Here is a 10,609-nt window from a genome sequence, read left to right as displayed (position 1 = left end):
AAAAAAAGCTCTAGAATAACATAAAAAATAAAAATAAATAACGAATAAAAATAATAAAAATTAATCCCAAAGCAGACTCTACGTCAAGGTATGGATTTTCCCCGATGTCATGGAAAAGACGTCGGGCGAACCTTTTTCCAACATTGCATCAGAATTCGTTTAATCCCAAAGCACAGAGACTGTGTCAGGTATAGTACATTGCCGACGTGTGTCAGATGTTGGCATGGACTAGTCGAGGATGTGTTTATTCCGACGTCGTCCCTTACCATGATCAATCTTGCTTAGTTGGTCAGTAGATTGATCGTATTGCTAGATCTTTCAGATTGCCTGATTTCACTATTGATTGACTCCCAAACTGCTTTCACTTCCACAAGTTCTGCCATAGTGAGAGCCACTTCCGCTGATTCATGCCACCACGAGGCGAGCTTGCTTCGTTCCGCCGACTAGGTCCCCTCGTTCCTTGGAATGCGGGTGGGATGAATACGGTTCTCGTTCGAGACCATAGGCTTGGCTTCCAAGAATTTCCGCAAAAAACCCTTTCCCTTATGACTGCCGCCGATGAATGCCTCCCTTACTAGTACTAGTACATCTGAGAATTCTTAATTGTCTAGTTGTAAATAGACCCAGACTGTAGAATAAAGGATTATCCCGAACCCACACCGAGGTATTAACGGTGATTCTCAAATATCGCATAACAGAATTTGATACGATGAGATAGAATGCAATAGAAACAAAGACATAGGGAACGAGTTACCTACTCTTAACGATCAAAGCGAACCCTTGAATGAAGAATGAAAGAATTCAGAATAAAAGAATTCAGAATGAAATTAGAATAGTGGATCTTTTTTATTTCATTTTCAAATTTATTTGGACTCCACACACAGGAATCTGTCAATATTTCCGATTAAATCCTCTTGTTTGTAGACGTTATATAGGAAAAATTGCTATTTCTCTTTCTCCACAGAGAAACGTTTATTCCAAGTCATAACATATGAGCCGTTTAAAAATTTCTTTCTTTGATTCCAAAACAGAAGATAACAGAGGATAAGATAAATTTCTATCTCTATAAGATAAGATATTTTCTATCTATATAAAAAAGATAGATTATATATTAGATCACGGCTCCATGTGCCAAATATTTCCATATTGATACATATTCAATATATGTTCCAACAACGTGACGAAGAATGGAGACAAGAACGATACTTTAATTTACAGTATTGAGTTTATAATATTGATCTAGGTCAGGTTATGGATCAAATCAGTCAAAAGTGACTTTAAAAGTGTCTTAGTAGACTATTCGGAGCATTTTCTTCTAAATAGTAGGTTTGGAAAGAGTCCAAGGATAGACTTTCCTTTTATGACTTGCTTTTCTGACTAAGAGTAGGTTAATTGTTGTGGATAGGCTTTCTCTTTCTTCCTATTGCCTCTTTTCTGACCGAATAATTACATCATTCATGTCTTAAGCAAAAAAAAAAAAAAAAAAAAAGATAAGCTTTCTTTTGAATAGTAGGTTTCAGTAGGATAAGTTGCTTTGTCGGTGAATAGGTTGCTTTGTCTCCGAATAAGTGGTTTGAAACTTTCATGGAAGAAAAAGGAAAATCAAAAGTTCTTTGAATCGCTTCTTTCTTTCAATTTCACGAACTCTTTGACTAAGGAAATCCCACGTCATAAAAGATTGAATTTCTCGATTTTCTTGATCAATTTCATCCCACATATGGATCTTCTATCAGGATCTCTTAATCGATCTGTCTGATCTCCCTAATCGATTTGATCTATCTTTCTTACGAGAAAACCTATCTCTTTTCTCTTTCTTTCTTAATCGAATTATCTTAATCGATTTTCTTGATATGTTTTCTTTATCAATTTCTTTCTTTCTTTCATCCCTCTTAATCTCTTTTCTTGATCGAAACATTTTAATCGATTGAATTTCTCGATTTAATCTCCCATCTGGATCTGTTAATCGATTTTCTTGATCGATTTTTTTATCTTAATCGATTTAATGAATCCCACATTATAAGAGATTGAATTTCTCGATTTTCTTTATTGATGATTTCAAGGTCAAGGGTAAGATTCCCTACACAGAGGATAAATCAGGCAAAGCCCACTCGAGGTCGGAAGGAAGACAATTCAGATCAAAACCTAGGAAATCGACTTCAATGAACAAGGCTCAAAGAATTTGAGATGCCGTGGATGTCCATAGGGAGGCAAGGAAAGCCCCTAAACCTAAAAATAATCGGAAAGCCTAGATAATCAATGAACAAGGCTCCGCAGAAGTTGAGAGGAGTGAAAAGCCTTGATTTTAGCCTCAGATCTCATGCCCTAGCCTGCTAACTGCTTACTTTCGGCATTGAAATGCTTTTATGCCCTGTAGGTCTTGCTGCTACATACCTTAGCCAAAAATAGACCACACCTAAAATCGGGTCAAATTATAATTGTTGAAGTTGATTATGTAGTAATAAGATCAGCTAAGCCTTATTTGGCCACTTTAGGAGCAACTGTTCATCGTCATTAGCCCTTTCCAATCTCTTTGCCTTTAGTTTAGCTCGAGTCAGGCCACCTGCCCACCCGAATGTGGCTTGTAGCACCTCTTCAGAAGTAGATCGAATGAGTAAAGAGAGTTTTTGGGGAAAGCATATCCTCGTAATTCTGCACCCTCGTCAGAATACTACTTCGCTTCAACTCGATTTTCGATCCGAAACTTAGACCGCTCTGTCTTCCTAAATTCTAAAAAAAGAAAGTCATTAGACTTGAAGAGGAGGACTCTCTGAAATCCACTAACAAGAAAAAAAGAGCTTTTATCATCAGAAAAGCAAGGTGAACCTCCATCTTCTTTTGTCTAACATTTAGAATATCAGGAAAAAAGCCAAGAAGTAAAGAATTTGCGAAGTTTTCAAGGCACGTCGGAAAAAGTTCTCCTGATGCAGTAATTTCGCCATTTGGGCTGACAGAGTTTTCTACATCAACATAGACTGGACTGACGCACTTTCCTATCTGAGCTGACGTGCTACGGCATCGAGAATACCCTAAATCCTTGTAGTGTCTCTAGGGCTACTTTATTGTCTTCCTATTTTAGTACTTTTGAACATGATTGTATATGTTGTAGCATTTTCAGTTGGGACACCCAAACTTTAGTTATATGAAATATTTGTTTTCCCATCTTTTTTCTAAAATTGATGTCTCCTCTCTATCTTCTGATGTGTGCATCCGGGCAAAGCAACTTCAGGTTTCATTTTCCTCACAATCATATAAACTCATTATACTGTTACTCTTATCCATAGTGATGTGTGAGGTCCTTCCAAGGTTACCACCTCATCTAGGAAACGATGGTTTGTAACTTTCATTAATGATCGTATTCGTCTTACCTAGGTCTACCTTATCACCAATAAATCTGAGGTTTCCTCTATTTTCCAAAAATTTTTATCACACGATTGAAACATAATTCCATACAAGAATTGCAACTCTTCGAAGTGATAATGGTCAAAAATTTCAAAACCATAATTTTAGTGAATTCCTAGCCTCCAAGGGGATTGTTCACCAAAACTTATGCACATACACTCCTCAACAAAATAGGGTGGTCGAGCTAAAAACTCGTCATCTTCTGGAAGTAGTCCATTCTCTTATGCTATTTACTTCACTTCCTTCATAACTGTAGGGAGATGCTATTCTTACAACAACTTATTTAATCAATAGAATATCTTCTTGTATCATCCATCTTTAGACTCCCTTAGATTGTCTTAAGGAGTCCTACCCCTCTACTCGTCTAATTTTTGAGGTTCCCTTTACTGTGTTTGAGTGTACTGCTTATGTCCATAATTTCAGCCCTCATCAAACTAAATTTACCCCTCAGACTTAGGCATGTATGTTTGTTGGTTATCCCCTTCATCAGTGTGATTATAAATATTTTCACCTACCGTCCAGGAAATACTTTGTCACTATGGATGTTACTTTCTATGAGGATTGACCATACTTTCCCATTGGCCATATTTAGGGAGAGAGTGTGAATGAAGAGTCTAACTGTACCTTAGAGTTTATCGAATCTACTCTTAGTACCGTGTCTAACTTCATCCTCATCCCACAGTCCTACCTACAAACCAAGTTCCCTAGAAAACGTGTTACAAGAAGAATCTTAGAAAGGAAGTTAGGTCCCCTACTAGTCTGCCACCGACTCTAGTCCAAGACTCTAAGCCTCCTCGAGATCAAGGTGTGGAAAATCCTATTTAATCTTTTACTAATAAAATGAGTGAGAATGACAAGTCTAATGTCTAAGATGAGTGAGAATGACAGGTCTAATGTTCCTGTTCTTGAAAATATAGAAGAAAAGAACACTGGTGATGAGACTAAGGTCATATCAGAAACCAGTAATAATGAAGCTGAACAAGGTCATACAGGGAAACTTGATGACTATGATCCCTCTATTGACATTCTCATTGCTCTAAGAAAAGGTACTAGGTCTTGTATTAAAGATCCCATTTGTAACTATGTTTCATATGATCTTCTCTCTCCACAGTTTAGAGCTTTTACAGAAAGTCTTGACTCTACCATAATATCGAAAAATATCTATATTGCTTTAGAGTGTCCTGAACAGAAGAATGTTGTCATGGAAGAGATGAAGGCTCTTGAAAAGAATAAAACTTAGGAGATTTGTGCTATAACCGAGGGGCACAAAACTGTGGGATGCAAATGAGTGTTCTCTCTCAAATACAAAGCAGATGAAACACTTGACAGACACAAAGCAAAGTTAGTTGCTAAGGAATTTACTCAAACCTATGGTGTTGATTACTCATAAACATTTTCTCCAGTTTTTTAAGTCGAATACTGTTAGGGTTTTGTTGTATGTTGTTGTGAACAAAGATTGACCTCTATACCAATTGGACATTAAGAATATTTTTCTAAATGTAGACCTAGTGGAGGAAGTCTACATGAGCCCCCCCCCCCCTCCCAACCTGGATTTAAATCTCAGTTCATGCAAACCCTGAATCTTAAGAAAAACTTAAGTCTTTTGAAGAGATTGGAAGGTTAAGTGCTGAATGGAGTTACGGTTAAAAAGTGTCATAAAAGGTGTATCATGGTTTTTGGAAAAGAGGGAAAATTTGGCTAAGTGTTGAGGTTTAAAGACTAGACGTTTGGAGGTTATTTTAGTGGTGTGTAGGCAACCAATGGGGAAGAAAATAGGCATTTTGGGCATGTCTAAGCGGCCAAACACTTGCTGAAGGATACTAAGCGAGAAGAACCTCCATTTGAGTGTCATGGGCAGCCAAACTTGGTTGTGTGCTTGGATACATGAGGAAGCTTGTCATTTAGAGGTTACTGAGCATTAAGAGGTTAGGTGAGAAGGCTAAAGAGCATGGTGTTGGGCGAGTAGCCTTGCACGCTAGAAAGCTTGTGGCTTGCGACCATGGAGGTCAGTAAGCCATTTGACACAAGGCATTTTAGGCTTGTTATTGGATATTAGGTGTTTTGGTTATGTGAAATAATGAAGAGGTGGAGTCGGTGAAGTGCTTTACAGGTGTCCTTTACATGTTTAAGTTAAATTTCGGCAAGTAGGTGGTGCCAAAAAAGGTTCATGCAAGGTTTAGTATAAATAGGTAACTTCATAGGGTCTTTTCTCCTAAACTACTCGTGCATTTTGGCTGAAAATAATCTCAAAAGATCACAAATTGAGTTTAATTTCAAGGCTATGGTTGTCGAACAATTTTGAGCAAGAAAGGGTTGAGTTTGAGTTAAAGAAAGAGAGAAATGTCATATTTTGGAGAAATCTGAACTTTATAAGAAACTTTGTAGAAGAAAGTGTCCTAAAAACAGTTGTAGATTATTAGTTATGATGTTTCAAAATGAGGCTATGTTTCTGGACGAAAAATGAGTTTTTGGGCAAGGTAGAGGTTGGTCGACTGATAGGCTATGCTAGACAAGAAGGGCTTACGTGTTAAGTTGTTAGAGATTAGTGACGCATTGAGGCTGGTGATGGATGCATAGCCTGCGCACAAGGCAAGCAATGCACAAGATGCACGCACTCAATGAGGCTCGTGGTAAACCCTACGTGCAAGGGGGCCATGCGAGATGCCAAGCACTCGTAGCAAGGTGAGGCACACAGCATGCCTATGCATGAGGTTAGCATGTAGATAGCCTAGCATGCGCAGCCAAGGCTCTGTTGTCCATCTTTGTGCACCAGCCAGTGTCATGAGGTGTTTTGGGGCATTTTTTGTGATTTTTGGAATTTCTAAGTAAAATTTTGGTATTTTCATGGTTAAGGGAAATAAAATGGATTCTTTTAACATTATTTCAGGTCAGGAAGAGATCAAGAAAATCTATAGACTAAGAACTTAAGCTTGTATCTGTAAGTAAAAAATGAATTTATTAAAATGATTTCAAGCATGTTCTTAAGCTATGATTTATGAATGATTGTGTTAAATGTTTAAGATGTTTATTGAATAGTTTCCAAAACATTTGATTTCATTAAGGTATTTATTCAAGCATATTGTTTAGTGAGAAATGTTTAATGCTTACTAAAAATGAGTTTATCAAGGTATTATCTAATTTAAAAGGCTCTTTATGCAAAAGGAATCTTAAAGAGGTTTAAGGTTATGGTTTTATAAATGTTTTCTTGGAATCAAGATCTCAAAACAACCCTTAACGAGGTAGGACAAGGGGCGCCAAGGACAGGTAAGGACATTTATCTGTAGGAATGAGTAGGAACAGGGATTAGGGATGCCCATCTTTGATATTTATGGATGAGCTGGTATCGAGTAATCTCTACCATCTCGTAGGAGCAGATACTTGGGATCCGAGCAGGAAAAACAAAGATTTAAGTTATTGTTTTCTAAATGCTTTAAAATTTAAACTTTCATGTTATTGTTCATTGTTTACTGTTCAAAGGATTTATGAATTATTATTTCTCAAAAGTTTCTGAAATGTTATTTAGAAAAGCTATCACACACGCTCATTTAGCTCACACTCTTCAAAATGTTTTCCCACTTTTCAGGTAGAGATCGTGTCCTCGAAGCCTGAATCGTTACTATCTGTCTGCTGAATGATTTGTTTTATTATCGTATGTGTCTTGCTGATTTCAATTTGTGTTAAGTTGGTCTTTTGTGGTGTCAGACTTAGGTTTGGGGAAGGTTGGTGCTGAGTTTGTTTATATGTAAATAAAGTTAAGTTCTGTCTATAAAACTTACATAAAGTTTGTTTAATGATAAGAGTTTTACTCAGTTGTGTTTAAAAATCAAATATTTTTATTTTCGTCTGTTTCATTGTTTAAAGGTTAAAGTTTAAAGGTCACGATTCGAGCAAGGAGGTGCTTGGGGTGGGATGTGACAGTTCAGCAAGTATGTGAACTCTAGAAATCTCTATATGGTTTGAAACAGTAACTCGGAACATGGTTTGACAAATTCACTACTTTAGTTAAGTTCTAAGGGTACAATTAGGGACATTCTGATCATAGTTTATTTACAAAGATTTCCAAGTCAGGGAAGGTTGCAGTTTTGATAGTTTATGTGGATGACATTCTTTTGTCTAGAGATGATTAGGTAGAAATTAGTCAACTAAAGTAGAGAATGGGTGATGAATTTGAAATCAAGGATTTGGGAAATTTGAAAATTTCCTTGGAATGCAGGTGACCAGATCTAAAGAAGACATCTCCATGTCTAAGAGAAAACAAACCCTTGATTTGTTAACCGAGACATGTATGTTGGGATGTCGTATTGCTGCCCCTTCTATTGAATTCAAGTGTAAACTAGGAAATTCTAATGATCAAGTTCTAGTTGATAAAGAACAATATCAGTGTCTTGTGGGTAATTTGATTTGCTTATCCCATTGATACTTATGTCTGAACTTGAGAGGCAGTATTAGAATTAATGGGCTTGACCCTTGGGGTATTTATGGAAAGATTATGACTCGAATTTCTAAATCTTTTCTTTGTTTATTCCCTTGTGTATTCTATTTATTCTCTTTTATTGTACCTATTGTATAATTCATCAGAAATAATAAGAGCAACAATATCCTAGTTTTTCTTTCGATATTCAAATTTTCATGTAAGCCTTGTTTTCATGTTTATTGCTTTCAATAAAAACGATTTTTTGTTATGACATGAACGATTCATATAGTTTATTCTGACATGAACGATCGTGTATAGGGATCCGACGATCGTTTATATTATATTATACGTTAGTTTATGTCTGAAGCTTTCTTGCCATCGTTTAGAGTTTATTATTAGATTATTTAAATTTCAAGTCTTTTTTCCAATCATTTAAAATAAACTACACGATCGTGTATCGCAGTCTAAACCATCATTTAAAATAAACTACACGATCGTCTAGAAAAAAATTACTTGCACGCATGTGACCGGTTAATAGCTTGCTGACTGGATTAGTTTTGGTATTTCACATTGTGGGACGTGGACGTTTTCCATTCTCAAAATTGTTTAAATATTTTATCGATTTATTATATTTTTTAAAAACACCTAAATTTCTTTTTTATTATTAATTATTTATATATTAAGTTTCAAGGGTTTTGTGCATTCATTTAAAGTAAAAGAAAAGGAAAAAAAGAAGAAATAAAGGCTTCTTCTTCCCCTTCACGCCTAAGCTCTCGTTGGTCCACTGTTTTCCTCGCCGCCAGCAACTCTTGCAACTCCGTCCAACGCGCGCGCCACCGCTTCTCACCTCAAGTCGAAGCCGTGTGTCGTCAGCTGTCCGCGCCACCGTCCTTTCCTCCCCTACCGGCGCCGAATCTGCGAGCCGCCAGCCGCGCCACCTTCGATCTGAGTCGTTGCGAAGTCGCGAGCGTCCTCTCTATTCGCGCCATTCTTTGCCGCCATCACTCATCGATGGGTTGAGTTAGGTGAGTTTTGATGGTTGGTATGGGCTTTTGGAATACCCAATAATTTTGGAGTTAATTTGGGAATCTTTCTTGGTTTTTGAAGGTTCATTTGGATAAATTCTTTTGGAATTTATTTGTGATTTTCTGTCGGTGTTGGATTTTCGAGCTCTAATTGGATAAGTAATTGGAAATGTAAGATTACTTGAAATTGGTAATTTTGTTGGCCAAAATTATTAATTTAAATATGTTATGCTTGGATTGAATCTTGGAAATTTGTTTGCATTGACAAGGATATGTTTTGAATTGCATGAAACTGGGGTTAATTGTCAAAAGGGTAAATTTTACTTGACAGCATATTGAATTGATTGTAATTTACTTTGGTAACATTATCAAGCATGGCTATTGCATGAATTTTACATGGCATGTTTATCGCTGATTTGGACTAAGATTGACTAAATTAGCTTGTTTTAAAAAAAAAACAGTCTATGGATTTATCAAAGGTACAATGTCAAACACGATATCACACCAATATATCTAACAAGATTGTAATTAAAAATAATGACAAAAAAACTAATAACTCTAGGAAAGTTGTCTAGTGGAACGAAACTTTATTATATAAAAAGTTTAGCAATTACAACAAAATTACTTATCTCATAGACTCCTTTAATGATTCTTGTATAAATTTCTCTTCAATGTTTCAACTTAGGCTCTTCTAAGCTTGAGCTCCCCTCCTTTCCACAAAGCCTAAGCTTGAGCTTCCCTCACTTCCACAATAAGCTTCCTCGGTTGGTATGAGATCCCCTCAATACAATATGCTTAGATTCCTCCTAAGAGTGAGATTCCCTCACATTCACTATAGTTAGGCTTCCATTAAATACAATATCAATAACGCTATAGTTAGGCTTCCCTTAAATACGATATCAATAACGAACTCCTCCTGAGTCTACAATGTCTATCGAACCAATAGTCTCAGCAACAAGTACAAAAATTCTCACTATCAATACATGAAGGTTGAAGCTTAGACAATCCCTAAGCTCAAAACGTTCAAACACATACATTTTTAAAATGAGGTGGCTAATCCTAAAATGAATAAGAGCACCATATAAATATGCTTGCTTTGAAAATATATTTTAGGGATAATAAATATTAATTACAAGAAAATAAAGGAAATAATATATGGCTGGAGAAAAAAAAAAATCCACAAAATCTACAAAATAATCTTTCATATACAAAAAGAATATTTTGTTGAATATGCTCCCCCGACGATCCCAAAGTTGTTACCAATATCTTTGACATATCCAACACGATGCTCAATTTTGCCTTTAATAAACTTCGCCGACCAAAGTAGTAACAATTTCTTTGAACCAATGGTAGCTTTTAGTTTTGGCTATTAAGGGTATACCTTTTCGATGTCCTACGAAATAACCATCTTGAGACGGTTGATTGTATTGACTGATAATTGTACTTGTAGGTTCACTTTTATGACTAATGTGTGCTCTCACAAGATTACTAGACTGATAGGACTTAGGGTATATGCATAATAGAAAGTTAACAATTCACGTAGTGGAATCGGTAGTGGATTCTTTACTGGGAATTTTCATATACTCATCATTTCCATGTTTAATTTTAATCTTTAAGTAAAAGGTAAAGGTAAAAAAAAAGTTGATGAGCAACAAGAAAGATCCGCAACTATACCGTATAGGACTAATACGTCAATTCTTCTACTACTTTATGTTAATGATGTTTTAGATGTTTTAGAGTTTCATGACTGTTAGTCTTTAATTTAAACTTA

The 10,609-nt window shown here is 36.1% G+C and overlaps 1 long non-coding RNA gene across 1 annotated transcript; it reads left to right on the top strand.

The window, feature by feature from the left end:
• The first annotated feature begins 8,514 nt into the window (after positions 1–8,514).
• On the top strand, positions 8,515–9,106 carry LOC127151229 (uncharacterized). Its single transcript, XR_007823996.1, has 2 exons — positions 8,515–8,838; positions 8,921–9,106. It is a non-coding gene; the product is annotated as an uncharacterized LOC127151229 (long non-coding RNA).
• The last annotated feature ends 1,503 nt before the right edge of the window (positions 9,107–10,609 follow it).

Source organism: Cucumis melo, chromosome 10 (assembly GCF_025177605.1).
Source record: "Cucumis melo cultivar AY chromosome 10, USDA_Cmelo_AY_1.0, whole genome shotgun sequence".
Classification (NCBI taxonomy): Eukaryota; Viridiplantae; Streptophyta; class Magnoliopsida; order Cucurbitales; family Cucurbitaceae; genus Cucumis; species Cucumis melo.
Note: the sequence above shows the minus strand (reverse complement) of the source record. Positions and strands in the feature narration are given on the sequence as shown.